The sequence below is a fragment of the Prionailurus bengalensis genome, chromosome C2 (assembly GCF_016509475.1).
Source record: "Prionailurus bengalensis isolate Pbe53 chromosome C2, Fcat_Pben_1.1_paternal_pri, whole genome shotgun sequence".
Lineage (NCBI taxonomy): Eukaryota > Metazoa > Chordata > Mammalia > Carnivora > Felidae > Prionailurus > Prionailurus bengalensis.
In genome coordinates, this window is record NC_057350.1 from 147,498,118 (window position 1) to 147,517,520 (window position 19,403).

A 19,403-nucleotide genomic window follows, 5' to 3' on the forward strand; every position below is an offset into this window, starting at 1 on the left:
AACACTTTCTTATGTTGGACTTTTTGAAGTCATTATTCATTTTGCCTTGTGGAGTCAAAGCCCTTTAGAAATTCAGCTTTCTCAGGAAACCTGCCCCTTAGGTCTTCAAACAGATCTGCCTTCAAACTCATGCCCTTGGTGATTGACCAAGGATTTCCACCCTTTAAAAACATAGGAATATGTAAAATCCCTACTAAAAAATTAACCTAAAATGACCTTCCAGGGGTGCCTGGCTCAGTTGGCTCGGATGACTCAGTTGATTGAGGGTCTGACTCTTGATTTTGGCTCAGATCACAATCTCACGGTTTGTGAGTTTAAGCCGGGCGTGGGGCTCTGTGCTGACAGTGTGGAGCCTGCTTACAATTCCCTCTCTCCCCCTCTCCCCTGCTCATGCTCTCTCTCTCTCTCTCTCTCTCTCTCTCTCTCTCTCTCTCTCTCTCAAAACAAATAAATAAACATTAAAAAAAGAAAAACAAAAAATAAATAAAAATGACCTTCCAAGCGAGAATTTGTACTACAGCAACCAAATGCCTTGGGACCGATTATGTTTACGATCCCTGCCCTATCCCAAAACATTACTGGAGTTTGAGTCACGTAAGAAAATCACTTGGGTTGGGTTTGACCCAACCCGAGTACGTTGATAAAAATGTTCTGTTAATAATGCAGTTTGCGACTTTCCCCGCAGCCAGGCCAAGTTGAGAGGCATGGTTTGCAGGCGGACCCTCCTCTCTCGCAGACTGCCTTGCTCCCTATCTCTAACCCCTGAGCTTGTTCCTGTTTAGCTCTTCACTCCATACACAGTAAATCCTTTCCTGAGCTGTATTTACTTTTTTTACTTCCGGCTGCACATTAGAATCATATGGGGAGCTTTTAAAATAATCCCAGTGCCTGAGCCAAACGCCTGAAGTTCTGATGCATTCGCCCTGGTGGAGGGCCCGAGCATCGATAATTGTTTTAAAAGATCCCCCGATGATTCTGTTGTGGAACCCAGGTTGAGACAGACTGATTTCTACAAATGGAGAATTTGCACAGAGAAGTCGAGGCGTTCACTTAATGTCCCGCAACAAAGTAGTACCATTTATGACTCCTGACTCTAAATCCAGTATTAACAAATAAGGGCAAGGCTTTGTTGGAGAATGAGGGGGGAGAATCAAAATCCCTTTACTTCTGGAAACTCATCGGCAGAGTGGGGTTAAACACACACCCATCCAAAAGCCTGTCTCACAGTACAGGTGGTTAAAAACCAAGGCCGAAGGAATGGGAGCGCTGGGCCCTCCTCAGTGGTTGTATCCGTGCACCTGCTTCAAGGGAACCAAGGGAAGCTGGGGGGATGCCTGCTTGCAGTGTATACCCAGCAACCACACCCCAGGACTCTTCCGGTTCTCCCGAGCGACTCCACCCTCCAGAGCGGACAGTCGGCACACTCACTGAGTTGGGCCTCTCCTTGGGGAAGGTGTCAGATGCCAGGTGTCCTTGGAGAGGCCATTCTCTGAGCTGCTGGCAGAGGCACTGCCCTCTCTCTGAGGCCTGGGCAGACCACATTGGGGATGGTAGATGTTATGCAGAGGCGGACACGCTGGGGGTGGAGAAGGAAGAAAGGGTGAACATATCATAGGGGTTCTGATAAGACGTCGTTCAGCAGAAAGATGCTCAGATCATCGGGGCCTTAAATGCCAGGCCATGTAGTTGGGCTTAATTCTCCGAGTCACTGGCAGATTGTAAGCAGGGACGTAATCGAACCATCCCCAGGCCAGACGTTTGTGATGGGAAGGCTGTGAATGCCTTTCTTCTCTTTTCCTCTGATGCCTCTGCAGCTAGCAGAGGGCAGCGGAACCCATCCCAACCTGCCTGTGCACCTGGTCAGCACCTGCACCCTCTGGATTCTGATTCCACATCAGGGTTAGGGTGTCATCACCGGCACTTAATGGTTTTTTTAAAAAAAAGAACAGTTCTTTCGTTGGACCTCAGAAGATATAGGCGGAAACTCTTAAGCATCGCAGAACCTCTACTGTCTCCACCTTATCTTTAGGTTCTGTGCTGATCTCGCTCCATACAAAGTAGTCGGCCGACTCTTCTGGAATGAGGTATGAACAAACCAAACGGGCACAAATTCACTCATTCCAAGGGGGCACTTTCTTTTGCCAGACCTCACTTATAGATGCTTTCCTGACGTGTTCACACCCCAAGTATCTCCAACATATGCCTCATACTTTTAGAAATCTGAAGAATTTAGAGTTTCAGTTGGGTAGAGCCTCAATGGAATACTTTTATTTATTATATCTAATGCCATTTTAATGGGCTTGAGACTAGGGAGGTTGGATTGATTGGACAACGTATATAAACCACTGCAAGGAATTTACTAGAGTGGAGAACGATGCCAATAGCTCAGAAATGTGGTATTTAGGGAGCTTTTTACTTCATAATCACCATGACAACATTGGGACAAATTGTATAGCCCTCTTAGAGAGCAAGCACTTGTTTGCTGGAACTTTCTGCAGTGGTGACAATATCTAATGTCTGTGCTCTCCACTGTGCTAACCATTAGCCACCTGTGCCTTCAAATGTGGCCGGTGCAGCTAAGGAACTGGGTTTTAAATATTATTTGATCTCAGTTACACTTAAATGTAAATGACCACCTGTGGCTATTGGCTTCCATCATGGACAGAACAGTTATAGAATATCCTTAATATCCTCATTCCCTTCAAGTCCTCTGATGAAGCACAATCAGATAATTTCTTAACACCTATAATCATAGGCAGATTACATTATTTATACCTTTCCAGTCCTGTACTTTGGAATTGTAGGCTGTTTCTGTCTTGGATATATGATATTCTAATGTTTACGAAAATACTCTTTAGTGTAGTACGCTTTAATTATAATACTTTGTTCTAGGAGGATCCAGCCGGGGCCTCTTTTATCATCTGTGTTTTTAGTTTTAATCTTAAAAGGGCTATAAAAATAGTATTATTTTGTGGGAGAAAAAAATATGCTTAACGTCAATGCCTGTGGAGCGGTAGGGATTATGAAACATTCAAACTCCTCCTGGAAATACTGGATAAAGAGAAGTTAAAGAGGCAGGTAGAAATCTCCAAGGAGAAAACTTGCCCTGGAGGAATGCTTTTAATTAGATTCAGCTTCCATCAGAAGAGTCTAGCAAGGTGGCTTTCCCTGAGGGCATTGGGATTTTCCCTTGTGAATAAATTCTCTCCACCATCGGTCACCTCTCTGCTACCTTCTTCTAGAAACTCAGCCTTACTTGGCATGCCGTGACTTAAACCCTCCAAAAAACCTTGGAAAAGAAGCCAGTATTTTTTCTAAAATGTTAATTTCCTTGCTTTAGGCTTATGTAGGCTTTGACTGGAAACTCAATCTGTGCGCCTCGGCTCTGCATTATGTTTCAGTCATTGAAATGGGGCTTAATAAGAATTACTTGATACCTTAGGAGTCAGATGAGCCTCACTTTTTTTTTTTCAAACAGTCTTTTATCTTAGGCACAGGGATTTGCATTTTGAGAGGTCGTGCCAGCTGACTTGAGCCTCTACAGGTTTCAGCTTGTTGCAAACCTAGTTTGGTCCATTTTTCTCACTTCTGGGACCTTCTGTTGCTGCCACTCATGGCTTATGGGTTTACTGAAGAGATCTAGTCCCTGTCCCTAATTGTCTCCTGTCCCTACCTCAGCAGTAATACTACAGATAGCCAATCATTTCATGTATAACACATCCCTTAAGAAGTCGGGATGGAACGTTGGGGCACCTGGGTAGCTCCATTGGTTAAGCATCCGACTCCTGTTTCCACTCAGGTCATGATCTCACAGTTAGTGAGTTCGAGCCCCGCATTGGGCTCTGCACTGATAAAGCAGAGCCTGCTTGGGATTCTCTCTCTCCCTCTCCCGTGTTCTCTCTCTCTCTCTCTCTCTCTCTCTCTCTCTCTCTCAAAATAAATGAAATAGACTTAAAAAAAAAAAAGTCAGGGAGTCAGGGTGGACCGTTAGTTACAAACGGCGTCCAAGCCAGTCTCTTCCCCGTGGGACTTCTTTTCTGGCTCTGCCCTGCTTCTCCTTCCATGTCCCTTGCAGCTTCCGATTTCAGAGCTCCCTGGCAGCTGAGGAGCCCAGGTCTGTTCGGATTCCTTCAGATCAGTGTTTGTCCGATAGAACTTGATGCTGTGATGAAAATGTTCTGGATCTATCCTGGCAATATGTGGCTACGAAGCACTTGAAGATGGCTAGTGCTACTTGAAAGTGAATATATGATTTTATTTAACTTCAGTTATTTACGTGTGTTAGTTTAGTTATTTAAATTTAAATTGAGAAAGCCGCGTGGACTTCTGGCTACCATATTACACAGCGCAGCTCCAGACTGAGCCCTCGACTTCAGAGCAACGTGCCTTGACAAGAGCATCTTGTCTTGGGTGCCCCGTGGTCCTCTACCTTCATGAACGAGCTCTTCCCAGGAAGGAAAGTCTCTTGACCTCTGAACTAACTTCTTTATACTGCTAACTTTGATTACTGAAATCTTGAGCTTTTTATTTTTTATTGTTTTAGACACTGCACAGACAATTCACACTCTCCACACCTGGGTTCTGGGTTCAACATGCCAATTTTTTTTTTCTATTGTCTTATTTCCTCTGTGAGTGTATCTTTATTCCTTGTCCAACAGCTACAAATACGCATTAATTTACTTTGTAACAAATAAGAGGCATTTGACAGAAACAGTAGAACTTTTCTCCGGGAACCTAAGGAAGGGATGTGAAACTTGGTGTTGCAGGATGGAGGGAAATGGAAAAGTGGAAACGAGTGTTTATTGCATGCCAGCTACCACGTGCCAGACAGCGTCGAAGATTCTAGAGGACAGCCGTGAACTAAACAAAGACCATTATGCTCCAGCTAGAAACAGGATTTTACTAATATGTTGGGATAATAAGTGCAGAGTAAGGACCAGAGGCTGATGGCTGAGTGCAATTTTAGAAAAGGGCTACCATGTTCCTATCTGAAAAAGGCATCTATCTTCAGAATGTTCTAGGTGGAGGGAATAGTACGTCCAAATGCCCTAAAACCAGAGCGTGCTTGTTACCTCTTCACACCCTCCTGGTCTCCCCGTGGTCTCTCATCTTTGCTGGTCTCTCTTTCTCTCTCTCTCTCTCTCTCTCTCTCTTTTTTTTTGCATTTATAGACACACATTTTTACATTGGACTCCTCAAGAAATGAAGCCAGTCCACAACCCCATTGGTGTTGGTAAAAAGATTAGACTGAAATGGTTGAGAGTCGGTGAAATGTAGTAAAAAATGTGCTTTCTTGGTCACCACTGGGGCCATGCAGCATTTTACACATCTTGCCCACTCACTCCATTAGGTAGTTTCCAGCACTAGTTAGGTTTAATGAGTAAGATTATTTGAGTTGGGGGGCGGGCGAGGGCAAATCCAAGGTGCAGAAGTTAGCTGCCTATGGGAGTTGGCACAAAAAGCCTTCTAAAGAACTAAAAGGTGTCGTGGTTTGATCTCCCAAAGACAATTGAGAACATTTCAAAGTTGAAGTTACTTATCCCACACTTAGCCCTAGCAGTAAGTGTTACTGCTGTATGCAAATATGGCCGTCCCCATAGATGGAAGGAGCCCACTGTATTCCAGTTCTCAGTGGGAAGAGCCCCAAGGACTGTGGGTGTGGTTCTCATTTTCTGTACTGAAATGACTGCTGGGATCTGTCTTGACTCTGCCACAGCCTGTTGACAACAGTGAAAACAATATCCTCTGGTAAATGGCTGTTCTCTCTTCTTACCAACTGCAGTGGGCTTGTTACAGCGTGGAGGGCAGTTGGCTTTTTACCTCTCGGAGGACAGCATCATACAGATCACCGCTACTTACCTTACGAGAGCCCTTTATGCCGTTTACTGTGAATGGCATTAATGACAAGGGTGAGGAATACCCAGGAAAGGCATAAACCCTCCCCACACGTTCTCATCCTACTGTATTGCGAGAAAGCGACAGAGTTGCTCGGTTCAAGAGCAGATTCTCAGAATTCATTTCAAATTTCCTGCCCTGTGATGTCCCTCCTTGAAGGCTTCCCAGTGCTTAAAACGTGTTTCTTTCTTTTTTTTTTTATTTCACTTCCTCTCCTTGAAAAATATGAAGGGAGGCTTCAAAGTGTTTGTTGTGATCTTAGAAACCAAAGTGAATCCGAACGCACCCTTTAGTTTTCTCGTGCCAACTAGTCGAAGGTAGTTTGGCAGCTGCTGGTCAATGAAAAGCCTCCCTAGAATCTTTTACAAGTGGGTCACAGTTTTAAACATAATGCTGAAACTATACCAGAACTGGTTGTTACTTTCATTTTCTTAAAATCGACGCTATTTCTTTGCCTTAATTTTCATTGGAGGGAAAATTCAGCCTCAAGTAGATGGCCTAGTAGAAGGAGCTTGGTTTTGAATTTTGGCTTTTACTTCAACATTTATTGAGCCCTGTTCTGTGACAGACCCTGGGCCGAGGCTGTCCATCTTGGAACAAGACAGATGATAGTCCCTGACCTCATGATGCTGATATCCTGCTGCCTGCCAGCCTCAGCAAGCTACTTAAACAGTTCCCTCTTCTATAAAATGGAAGCAAAAATCTAATCTCTCATAGCCACTTGCCAGACACAGTCAAGGCATAGATCAAGTAATGGGATGTTTTTGTACAATTATGCGTGTTATTATTACTTATCATTCCAGCTGAGCCCAGAAATGGATTCAGAGTAAACAGAGATGTTTCTAATGCTGAAGGTTGTTTTTTTTAAATGGTTAGAGTGAATGTCCGTGCTGTAAGCCAGAATTTCCTCCACATCCCCCATAAAATTAGAGGAAATGCCTACACGGGCTGAATGGAAAGTGATCCTTTGTCATCTGACATAATTTTCCTTCCTTCTAACCTCGGGATGCACAAATGTTTGTTCCTGCAAGATGGATCAGCTTCAGTGATCGGGGTTAAGCCTGAGTATTAATGGGGGATGTGGACCTCCCAAAGTTGCAGAGAGTGTGGTTTCTCAAGGAGCAGAGACAGCAAAACTGAAATCACACCGCTTGATAGTCCTGAAGCCGTTTTTTCTTATAAGCTGAAACATAGCATCTCATTCTGCTTAACCAGGACTGCCAGGTCAGTGCTGGGGCACGTCTGAATTATTCAGGTTTCTTGACTCTTGGGGGTTGAACTGTGAGTGTTTTCCAAAACGAAAGGGACTTAAAGATCGTCGTGTTCAGCCCACCTATTTGACCGGTCAGAGGATGGGCACAGTGTGGTCGGGTAGTTGCCCAAGAACGCAGAGCCAGGCACACAGTTAGTTCAGCGTCTTCTCTGCTGCAACCCGCTTCTACTCCCAGCGTGAATTCTCCTCGAGGGGAAACTGTATAGCAATGTCACATAATTAATTTTTACATGAGGAGACGGCTTCGAGGAAAAGAGATTAAGGAATATTGCTTTCCGTGTATCTGAATGGCACAGAACGCTTCTTAACTAGATAGATAGTTACAAATCTAGGAAAATTGTTGCTTATATTCCTCTCCATGTTCCTCATCAGCTGTGAATCACATTGTGCTGGGTTTTTCCTTGAGAAAGAAGGCCAAACATAACTTCATTTCAACATCTTAGAATTCCATAATCTTAAGGTGCCTCGTTGCCTCCCCACGGCTGCCCGTCAAATTCACTAATTTTGTTAGCATGTTGCCAAATGACACACGAAGTGCCTCAAAGCCAAGGCAGATCAGCTCTTCATGTTGAATGTGGTGCAAGGGTCAGCAGAGGATTTGAAAATCGAACTCGATCCTCCAGTTACTACCTAGTTGCCAGACCTAAGCTGGTTCTGAACAGTATTTTAAAACCAGATGGTTTGGCTCTAGAAGGGTGTTTAAAGATCCAAAGCACTCTTGGGAGCCTTGTTATCAAACAGTGATTGATTCCGTTAGATCTCTTTGAAAGCTTTGGCTCCAGGTCGCTGGTAACAAAAAGTTACCGTATTTCAATTTGTCTATTCGCTCAAATTTCCTGAAATATTTTGTAGAGGTCATCAGACTGCTGCATTCTGGTGATGAGGAGGCATAGATTTACCAGACTTTTAATTATCTTGTGCCTTTCCTGTAATTTTCGTTTGTGAGGGAGTGTTTGCATGCCGTGTTACTTTTCTAACCAGAGTGCTTGTGTGGCACTTTTTATTGTCCAGAGGATTTTCTCATGTACTTCCAGCATGTTTTCACTTCATCCTGACCCTATAGAGTACCATTTCATTGATCAAGAGAAGGGGGTTTCAAGAAGTGGCTTGCCTTGGTCCTACGGCCTTAATAGTGGCAGATCCTGAACTCTGAAGTCTTTGACCCTAAAACCCTTGGACTTCACAAGCTGACTGTGATTCTATATGTCTCCTAAAATAAGCAAAGGAATTACAAAGAACCAAAGCTCTTTTCTAAGAAACGTGCTGCTCCCCTGGCCCTACATGACCCCCTCTACTACTTCTGGCCACACTCAGTATCTTTGCCTTCTGCTGGAGGGACTGTTAAGTGCTTCTCAGGAACCTTTACAATGGGGACATCTGTCACACTGCTAGTGTCAGGGAGGCTGAGGGTTTTCATGTGACTTGTGGCTTTGTTTCTCATTAGCTGCGTCTGATTGACCTTGAATAGTCAGCTCACCTCTTTGACCCTTAATTTCCCCATCTGTGAAATGGTGATGACAAAATGCCATGGTGGTTGTGATGAGCAAACGAAATAATCCTCACTCTTGGTACTGGACTAGGCATTTGGTCTGCGTTCAATAAATGGTGCAGAAATAACTAGTATTATTATTCTCCCATACAGTTCCGATTTCTAAAGTAGAAAATTTTCCTTTTCTTGAAACGTGAGTGTCCACGTTAGTGAATCAAATACACATTGGAAAATGACCATATTAGAGAGTTATACGTGAGTTTTTGGTGTTCCAGTTAAACCTCTAATGTTGGAATAGAGAGTTGAACAGATATGTTAAAAAAATCATTAACGGTAAAGCTTCAGGTGGCCGCAGGGGCCGGGCAGAGGGTAGGAGTCATGAGGGAGCAGTGGTGAATGGCAAGCCGGCCAGTGGGTACTCGAACCACCTCAAGGGCCTACCACCCCTCGCTAGTTAACATCTGACTGTTGTCGTGGCAACTCTGTAGGTCCACTGTTGCCACATCTTTTTAATTTTCTTTTTTTGTTTTTCATTTTATTTATTTGAGAGAGAACAAGTGAGGGAGAGGAGCAGAGGTGGAGAGCAAGAGAGAGAATCTTAAGCAGCCTCCATGCTCAGTGCTGAGCTGGATGTGGGGCTCGATCCCATGACCCTGGGATCATGACCTGAGCTGAAATCAAGAGTAGGATGTTCAAGCAGCTGAGCCACCCAGGCACGCCATCTTTTAATTGTCTTAGTTGGAGTTGGAAATCCAGCTTTTCATGTGAAATATCCTAATTTGAAAACCTGGGGGGGCGCCTGGGTGGCTCAGTCGGTTAAGCGGCCGACTTCGGTTCAGGTCATGATCTCATGGTCCGAGGGTTCCAGCCCTGCGTCGGGCTCGGTGCTGACAGCTCAGAGCCTGGAGCCTGTTTCCGATTCTGTGTCTCCCTCTCTCTGACCCTCCCCCGTTCATGCTCTGTCTCTCTCTGTCTCAAAAATAAATAAACGTTGGGGCGCCTGGGTGGCGCAGTCGGTTAAGCGTCCGACTTCAGCCAGGTCACGATCTCGCGGTCTGTGAGTTCGAGCCCCGCGTCAGGCTCTGGGCTGATGGCTCAGAGCCTGGAGCCTGTTTCCGATTCTGTGTCTCCCTCTCTCTCTGCCCCTCCCCCGTTCATGCTCTGTCTCTCTCTGTCCCAAAAATAAATAAACATTGAAAAAAAAATTAAAAAAAAATAAATAAATAAATGTTAAAAAAAATTTTTTTTTAAAAGAAAACTTGGTTCACGTTTTTTTTCTACGTTTATTTGTTTCTTTTGAGAGAGACAGAGAGTGAGGAAGGGACAGAGAAAGAGGGAGAGAGGGAATCCCAGGCAGGCTCCACGCTGTCAAGCACAGCATGGACTTGAACCCGTGAACCATGAGATCATAACCTGAGCTGAAATCAAGAGTCAGACACTTAACCTACTGAGCTACCTAAGAGCCTCACTTGGTTCACATTTTAAAAAGAAAAGAGTTTAGGCCAAACAGAACACATCTGTGAACTGTATGTGGCTCATGCAATCCCTGCTTTAACGTCTCTCAGTCTGGTCTACTGCCAGCTTATTTGGGTGTCAGAAACCAAGCATCTCGAACCTCACCCCTTAAAGAAGTACTTCACCTGAGTGCTATCGTATTTCCAGCCCTTTTCCAGAGCATGAGCCTCTGAATCATCTGCTTTGACCAGTATTTTCACATACTTCACAAAACTGAAGAGCCTTTCCATTTCCAAAGTTTTTTTGATAAAAATCATATAAGTACTGTTTGTTTGTGTTTTTTTTTTTTTTTTTTTTTGGTTCCCTACAGGACTGTAAGCATCTTGAAAAGAAAGGGTTATGTCTCATAATGTCCACCCTTTCCATAAGAGTTCTTTTAAAAAAATTTTTTTAATGTTTATTTATTTTTGAAGGAGAGACAGAGAATGAGTGGGGGAGGGACAAAGAGACAGAGAGGGAGACCCAGAATTCGAAGCAGGCTCCAGGCTCTGAGCTGTCAGCACCGAGCCTTACACGGGGCTCGAACTCACAAACCGTGAGATCATGACCTGAGCCGAAGTCGGACGCTTAACCGACTGAGCCACCCAGGCACCCCCATAAGGCTTTAATATCCGCTCACAAAGCAGATAGGTAATGCATGTTTGCTTATGTCGGCTAATTTTTCTCGTAATTATTTGAGTTGAGTTGGAATGCTATAGCACTCCATAAATCGTGTGCTCATTATGGTGCCTCTGCCAGGCTATTTACCAATGCTGTTTTGACTGTCACCAAGAGAGTTAATCATATTTATTTGCAGTAATCTCTGGGTGCTTTTGCTTGTTGTCACGGTATACCATCCAAGTCACATCAACTGAGGGAGAATTGTTTTCTCAGTGACTATTACTTTACATAAAGCACCAACTAACTTTAAAGCATTTCCCAGCAGAATAGTTATTTTGACAGTATGTGAAATGGTGTCAAATTGTACTCTTTCACTTGGTATGGTATCCCATTTGCATTGTTGTGGCTTAATTTATTCAACTGGTTTCCTCTTTTCCTCAACCCCAGCCCCTGCATTCTCCTGGTGTTGGCTCATTTCAAAGTCTCTAGAGTTAAGATTTTGCCAGATAAACACACTGTGAAAATCAGCTTTCTTAATGGTAAACTAAAATCGCCATGTGTGGACAGTGGCATTTGTTGCCAACTGCTCACCCCTGCCCAGCTTTCTGGGGGCTGTTTTTCTACTAGATCCCTGTTAAACATTAAAGAAGATGATTGAGAGAGCTAAGAGTTTTTCAGCTCTTTGTGGCAAAAATTCTAGTATTCGGAAATACTGCCTTTGGCAGTAATATAGATATTTCCATCTGCAAGAGTCATTTAAAATGTGTGGGTTTTGTCACCTGATATGTGGCCTGATTCTGGGACATATACCCGCCCCCCCTCCCCCCCCCCCCCCCCCCCCCCCCCCCCCCCCGCAAAAGAAAGCAAATGCAGCAAGTGTTTTCGGAGAACTCAAGCTGCACTTCATCCTCAGTGATCCAAGAAATTCGGGGCTAAGCAGGAAAACAGAGTGTGCATATTGGGAGCTATTTGGAACTATAGGGGTTGGGGAGTGTTCAGTTGAGAAGTTTGCAATCAAACTCTAGCTCAGTTATTTTATGTTTGCCACTAGAAAACGCCAATTACTTTTCCATTCAGCTGCAACTTGTTTTAGTCTATATATGGCTTTAAAAAATCTCCCTGTAAATCAGAATTTTAAAATCCTCCTTTAAAGGTACAGTCAAGTTTTCAATGTAAAATGCCCTATTGGATTAATCTCTTTGAAACATAGCTTAATCCCTTCATTTATTTGTTTGGTGAATACAAGTTCCTACATTGGTTTATGCAGTTTCCTTGAAACAATCCATAGTGAACAATTCGACTCATTTTAGCCAAAAAGGCTAAAGAAAAAAAAAAAAATAAAGAAACCCAAACCTTCAAAGCTAACTTCCTCCACTGAACAAGTCAAAAAGGGAGGGAACACACACGCACACACACAGGCACACACAGGCACACACACGCGCGCACACACACACACACACAGGCACACACACGCGCGCGCGCGCGCACACACACACACACACACACACCTCCTCTCCGATTTATTCACAGTTACCTACTTTTTAGTGAATTTAGGCTGGAGTTTTATTAGGATGGTTGACAACTGTCCAGATTCATTAGTTTACTTGCCAGCCCCTGACTTTTAAGTTTTTAAACCAGGCCTGGAGTTTCTTCAGTTCATTTCTAGATTAGAATATTTCTACTATGAGGGGAGGCAGACTACGTCTGAGATTCAGTTCTTGCCTCCTGTGCTTCTGCTCCCGGGGCTTTTGCTCTGCCTTCCCAACTCTCCTTGCCTTTTGTAAATCTCACTTGATCAAGCCAGTCCTGTGAATAGCATACACACCAGAACATGCATGTGCCACTCAAATGCAGGATGCCTATTTGATGAATGATTCTCTGTCTTCAGAGATCTCATCTCTGCTCAGACTCTCCTGGTCTGAGCTATTTGCTCAGCCCAGAGTGCCTTTATTTAAATTAAAAAAAATTTTTTTTAACGTTTATTTATTTTTGAGAAGAGAGAGACAGAGCATGAGCAGGGGAGGAGAGAGAAAGAGGGAGACACAGAATCCGAAGCAGGCTCCAGGCTCCGAGCTGTCAGCACAGAGCCCAACACAGGGCTCGACCTCACGGACCATGAGATCATGACCTGAGCCGAAGTCAGACGCTTAACCGACTGAGCCACCCAGGCGCCCCGCAGAGTGCCTTTTTGTCCTTCCCTTGCCAAAGCCACCCATTCTTCAAGGACCGATCCCCACCCCCCACCCCCCATAAAACTGGGTATTCCTGTGCCAGTCTCTCTCCTTTTTTTGACTTCATGCCTGCATTTAAAGACAAGTCAGTTACATTTGATAATTTTGCTTCTCCAACTAGAAGGTAAGCCCCAGGAGGGCAGATGTTTGTTTTAAATCTCTTGGGACGTGGAGAATATCACAGACGCTTGACAGATCCTTAAAGGTTGGCCATGTGGTAGGCAATTTCAATGTGAAAGGATACATCTTTTCTTATTAGGTTTTTGACTAGAATGACTTTTCTGCCATTTCAGAGAGATTTTCGAGTATTGTTTCGGTCATCCTTGGAAGGTTTTTTGAAAGTATTATCATAGAACATTTGCACGAAAAGAATTGATGTATTCAGGCCACTTGTCTCTGTTTCTTTCCTGCCCATACTCTGGTCTCCAAGTTAACTAAGTGATGGTTTCTCTAGGACTCATCCTGGTCCTTCAGAGACCGTGCGGGACTATCACTTGAAGAAGAGCCCACCTCCCCTGCTCTCCAGATATTTACAATTACTTAGGGAATGGCGGTTAAAATACTTTTAAAACTAAAATAGGAGGTATTATGTCGTGTTACGATTTCCAGCTATGCTGTAGAGAAGAAAAATATTCCTAAAATATCTTCGACTTAATCACGAGGTGTTATTTGTTTGTTTATAGTCATAGGCCAAAGTATTTTATTCCCTCGGAAATGTCTTTCTTCCGTGAAGAGTTACGAAGGGCCTGCTCTGAGGCTGCTTGACTTGCTGCTTTGTTCTGGAGGGAGGACGTGTGTGACGGGCCAATACACTTGCTTGTCCCACCTGGTCTCGGGGGCCGTGGGGCATTTGTTGCCAGCATCACAGACCATGGCGGCTGTCTGCCAGATGGTCGCCTCAGTGTCTGACTCCGAAATGCCAACTGCAATTAAAAACCTTCTTTCAGAGAACAAGTCTTTCAATTCTGGGCCCATATGGTGATCAGAGCCTCTGGGCCTGTGATCGTTTAAGAGGCCAGACTCAAGAGAAAAGCAGATGGAAAGAACTGTAAGATGAGACACGCCTGTAAAAAAGGTGAGGAGCGGTATTTAATTTCGCTGGGTCCAGTATGAGTGGAGAAGGGGAAATAATGGCCAGGTAAAAACTGGGCTCCCCCTAGCCTTCCTCCTCAACACGTGAACCAGCGGCATCAGCAGAATCTGGGAACGGTCTCAGTTTCTCCCTGTAATGCTCAGTTTAATGAGTACTTGGCTAGGTTACAGGGCCCAGCTCTTCAATCAAACATTAACCCGGGTGTTGCTGTGGAGGTACTTTGCAGATGTGATTAACAACTGTAATCAGTTGACTCTAAGTCAAGTCACATTACCCTGGGTAATGTGATTGGGCCTCATCCAACCAGTTGGAAGGCCTTGGGAGCAGAAGAGGTTTCCCCGAGAAGAAATTCTGTCTCAGTGCTGTAGCATTCATTCTTGCCTGGGTTTCCAAGCCCTGGCCTGCCCTCTAAATTTTGGACTTGCAAGCCCCACAATTGCATGAGCCAATACAGTATCCCACACCTGGGGGTTTAAACATATTCCCCAAATCTTTGTGCCCCTCGTAACATCTGAGAAGCACTTCTCAGAAGCATGTGGAGTTCTGTTCACCAGTTGCCATGGATTATTCTTTGAGATGCTGCAGGTAATTGTATCAATTTTAGTGGTCCTGCTCTGAAATAAATAGCACTAAACAAGACCTCCACAGGTGTTTGTAGAACGAATTCATTCTTAGGTGCCCCCCAAAACGCATCACTAGGCGACAAGAGATAGATGCATGAATTCAAACATACGGGAGTGCATTTCTGGCAAAGTGTTTAAGATTATGTGTAGAATCTTGAGATTTCACCTAGTACTTCAGTTAACAGTTGCCACCATTCCAAAGATAACGGACTAAGAATTCCTATCCGATAGTCATATCTAATATTTATCTGGAATAAATCTAAGCCTTAGTAGGCTGCTCATCACTAACCTTCAAAGACAACAGGGTTGTTCCAGAAATAGACACAGCTAAGCTCTTACTCAATTCATATTCTCAAGACCTGGAACTTGTGTCTCCAGGCAATGAGTTTGGGGAAAATGGGCCCTAAAATGAGGAAGGCAGTATGACCTAGACTGAAGGTCTTGGTATTACTCATGGGTTTGTTTGAAGAGAAGTGAAATGCGGTGTGCCATGTGACCCCATCATATGCTGAAGGAGGCTACCCAGGCTCACTTCCTTTAGCAAATGACTTTCTAGGTGAGAGATGTTCTTATTGGAACCTCTTTCTGGGGGGACATTATGAATAGCTGATTTGCCTGGTATGGGTAGAAAATTCCCTGAAGATGGTCAGCTGTGCACAGAGGGCATAGAGACACTAAAAATGTTCACTAATATGAGAACATATTAACTAAAGATGCAGGAGGGTAATTTAACCCGAATTGGAAGTAATTTGGAAGTTGGTTAGGGTCTACTGTGGGGTTAATTAGGTGGCTTTTGTTGTGGTGTTTAGGGTAATATCTTTGTCCCTGGCGATTCACATATATCCACTCACCTTTCATTACTTTGGCTTCACAAACACGTATTCACAAACATAAGATGTTTGATACCTGAGGTTGCAATGGTAACTTCTTCTGTTGATTGGAATGCACAGATGGAATCATGCACGTGGTGAATAGCCACTAGGGCCCTTCCTGCACCCCCCCCAGGAACCCCCCCCCAACTCTGAATAGCGGTGTGCTACTTAGGGTGCTATCGGTGATTCTTGAGGACTCTGGGCTAGTCCTTGGAATCTTCGGCGGTGGGGGGCTTGTGGGTCTTCAGGGAGTCTGTAAGTCAGCCCTCTGAAATGATAGCCAAAACGTCCTAAGTATGTCTCCCCCATCTCTTCAGAGTGACTTCATAAAGTTTTTAGCAGAACTAGATGACCTCCAACAAAGCTTAAGAGAAGCTTTGCCCCTGACATTTCGCTCTATGCCACCAACACACGTATTCACAAGGGAGAACACTGGCCTAAAGCAGAGGCTGATGCTTACAGGCTGCCTGGAGTTGTCAAGGTAGGGAGCCTCCTGAGGTCGGTGAATAGGGAGTGGCTGGCTGGAGAAGGGAGGGCAAGAAATTATAGTGAATATGCCCCGGGTAAAGGCTTTCAAATTTTTCAGAAAAACAAAAACATAAAAAACAGCTGCTCAACCTTAAAAAGTCTGTTCACCTTAGCAGTGGTCGCTTTTACAATAATAAAGAGAAAGATGAGGCCTCTTCACTGGGTACTTACGACGCGATATGTGATAACTTAACATCCTTTGGTGCACAGTAGGTGTTTGATGTGTATGAATCCCCACTGTAAATGGTCCCTTCCCCCCCCGACACACACACACCTGTACCTCCAAGTAGGGAGTGAAGTTGGCTGTTTGCCTTTTTCCCAGGGTTCATTGCAAAGGCCTTCCCTTTCTGGGTCTTGCCGTAGGCAACCGGCTTTGTAGACCTGCATGTCTCCAGGGGCCCCGTTTGCACAGACTGCGGTCGGAATGCCACCCCCAGCGCTGTGTGGCTTGGCGGCCCTTCTCTAGCCTTTCTCTTCTTTGATGGCCCTCTTTGGTGTCTTCACTGTTGATTGTGCTTTGTAGGCATCAGATCTAAAGCCCTTCTACTTGTCAACAGGTCTGCGGCTGCCCTGGTGGCTTCCAACAGTGGACTCACTGTTTGCACTTCTCTCCTGACTTTTCTCACACTTCTTAGCGTGTGTTAGAAAAGCACTAGCCATCCCTGAGAAGGACTCCTTTTAGGGGCTGGTACTCCTGGCTTTATGGAGGGGCTGCTCCATTACGGTCACAGAAGTTGTGTGTGTGTGTGTGTGCGCGCGCGCGCGTGTGTATGTGTGTGCATGTGTGTGTGTGCGCAAGTGTGTGTGCGTGTGTGGTGGGAGGGTTGTTTGTTTTGCGCCGGTCATGTTGTTTTCAGTTAATTCTAGGTCAGGATTCTCTGCCTTGGGTGCACGTTAGAATCATCCAGGCAGCTTCTTAAAATCCTGATGCTCAGGCTGCCTTCCAGCATAATTAAATCAGTGTATCTGGAGGTGGGACCTGGGCCTCATTATCTTTTAAAAGCTCCGTAGGTGATTGATTCTGACATGCCCTCAAAGTCGGTAACCGCTAATACAGGCTAAAATCCTAAAATGCTAGAAGGCTTAATTCCATTTCATGGAGGCTTCATTTTATATTTAAAAAGAACAAAGCTTCTGGCAAATGCATGTTTGTCTGTCTGAAACATACTCTATACCAAAAAAAAAAAAAATTCACATAAATACAACATGCCCCAGCTTTTTGTTGTTTTACAAATGTCTTATAGGGAAATCTAAAGGGTTAAGTTAGTTATTTCATAAATAGATCCAAATCTAACTATTGCAAATATATATATATATATATATATATACACACACATATATATATATATATATATATATATATATATTCATTGTCGTGTTAGTCCCAAATTGAACACAAGGTTCAGAAAGCATTTTAGCCTGTATTTTTAGCTTAGCATAGAGCTCTGGGTCTGGGAGACAAATTTCAAAATAGTTTGTTGCCTAAAAATATACTTCCTGAAATGAACTTGAGGCCTGAGAGGGATGAATGGGTTTGGTTTTTTTTTTCTTCTTCTTCTTCTATATTTAATGTTACCACAAGAAAGCAAATCTTAAATTTATATATGTTTGTATTTTTAGAGACCCAGGAAACAGGTGCTGTGCCCAAGTGATGAAGAGGGTTTCGTGGCAAAGTGTGGATGACAGAAATCTGAAATTCACGGGACAGGGAGAGACAGGGGGTGGGTGATGAAGTCGTTCCTTTGGCTTTAGGCAGGAGCATGCTTGACACAGGGAGGAGATGGGGAGGCTCTCCTCAGGCCTTTCCAAGGGCGATCCCTGGGAGAAACGTACCTCCCAGCTTCCTAATGGCCAGTGACTGATATGGTGCTACAGGTGGTCTAGGCACCTGATCTTTCTTAGTCCAGTTGTTAAGTGTCTCTGAGTTCATGTTTGTTGACCAAATGCCTAGTAGCCTTGTCTTTATTTTTTATTTTTTTAATGTTATTTATTTTTGAGAGACAGAGAGAAAGAGGGAGGGAGAACAAGTGGGGAAGGGGCAGAGAGAGAAGGAGACACAGAATCTGAAGCAGGCTTCAAGCTCCAGGCTCTCAGCACAGAGCCGGATGTGGGGCTCGAACTCACGAACTGTGAGATCATGACCTGAGCTGAAGTCAGATGCTTAACCTACTGAGCCACCCAGGCGCCCTCCCCCCGCAACCCGCAGTAGCCTTGTTTTACTTCTCTTGACTCTCAAACTCATCCATTGAACTTCCACTTTTGCCAGTAGAAATGGATCTCGTGCAGGAAAAATAAGGGGAAGGTAGTGTTATCCCCTTTTTAATGGTCTGTTAACATGCAGCATGTGTCTTGCAAAGAACAGTCTGTCTTCAATATGTTATTGATGACTGTGAATGAATATTGCATGTATAATCACACCCGCCACCCCCCAATCTTAAGGAAGAAGTTATGTATCCTTTCCCACTTGATACAAAGAGTCAAACGTGAACTCCTTATAGTTAGTCCTTTGTGTATTCATTCTTCACATAGTCATCTGACAAATACTTTGGATACCTTCTATGTAGCAGGTCGTCTTCTTGGCACTAGAGATACAGTGTGTAGACAGGGCAGATGAAAGCTCACGGAGCTTGCATCTTGGTGGATAGATTGTAAGCAAGTAAGTGACTGAGATAGTTGTGCAGGAGATACAACAGAATTCTGTGGTAGTTACTTGTGGGTTGCTTTAGGATGAAGAGGTCACATTAACTGGAGACCAGGAAGGTGACAAAAAGCCAGACAAAGGGAATAGCAAGTGAAAGGCTCTGGGGAGGAAGGAACTCGGCTTCTTCCGGGGAAGGCCGGAAGGAGCTGGTGGGGGTGTGGCGGTGGATAAAGTCAGAGAGATAGCAGGTGGTAGATTCTTGAGGTAGAACTCACCTTTCACTCACCTGCGGGACTCCGGCGCCTGGAGCCTTGCCAATTTTGGGGATTCTATCTCAGAGACAGTCAGTGTTGGTTGATTAACTGATTTCCTTCAAGGCAATGGGGAGAAGTTAGAACCAGTCTCTTGCAAAGAATGCCCTTGTAGCTCTTCCCATGCAGGTGAGGAGACTGACGGCAGTGTCCTGCCTCACCTACAGTGTCTCCTCTGAGTTGGCCAACACGCTTTTGTACCGCACAGCTCTGCTCCATTGTGACCTCTCTCTGCCCATCTAAGTGGTGGCCCTCATTAGGATCCTGTATCTTCTGTGTTTCTATTTTGGGTTACCCTGCCCTCATTTGTTTCCTTGTCTGTCTACTCAGCT

General features: G+C 44.4%; 1 protein-coding gene across 2 annotated transcripts in view; it reads left to right on the forward strand.

Annotated features, from left to right (window-relative positions):
* The window catches only part of TGFBR2 (transforming growth factor beta receptor 2), a 91,491-nt gene that overhangs the window by 18,605 nt on the left and 53,483 nt on the right, over positions 1 to 19,403 (forward strand). The window lies entirely within an intron of this gene.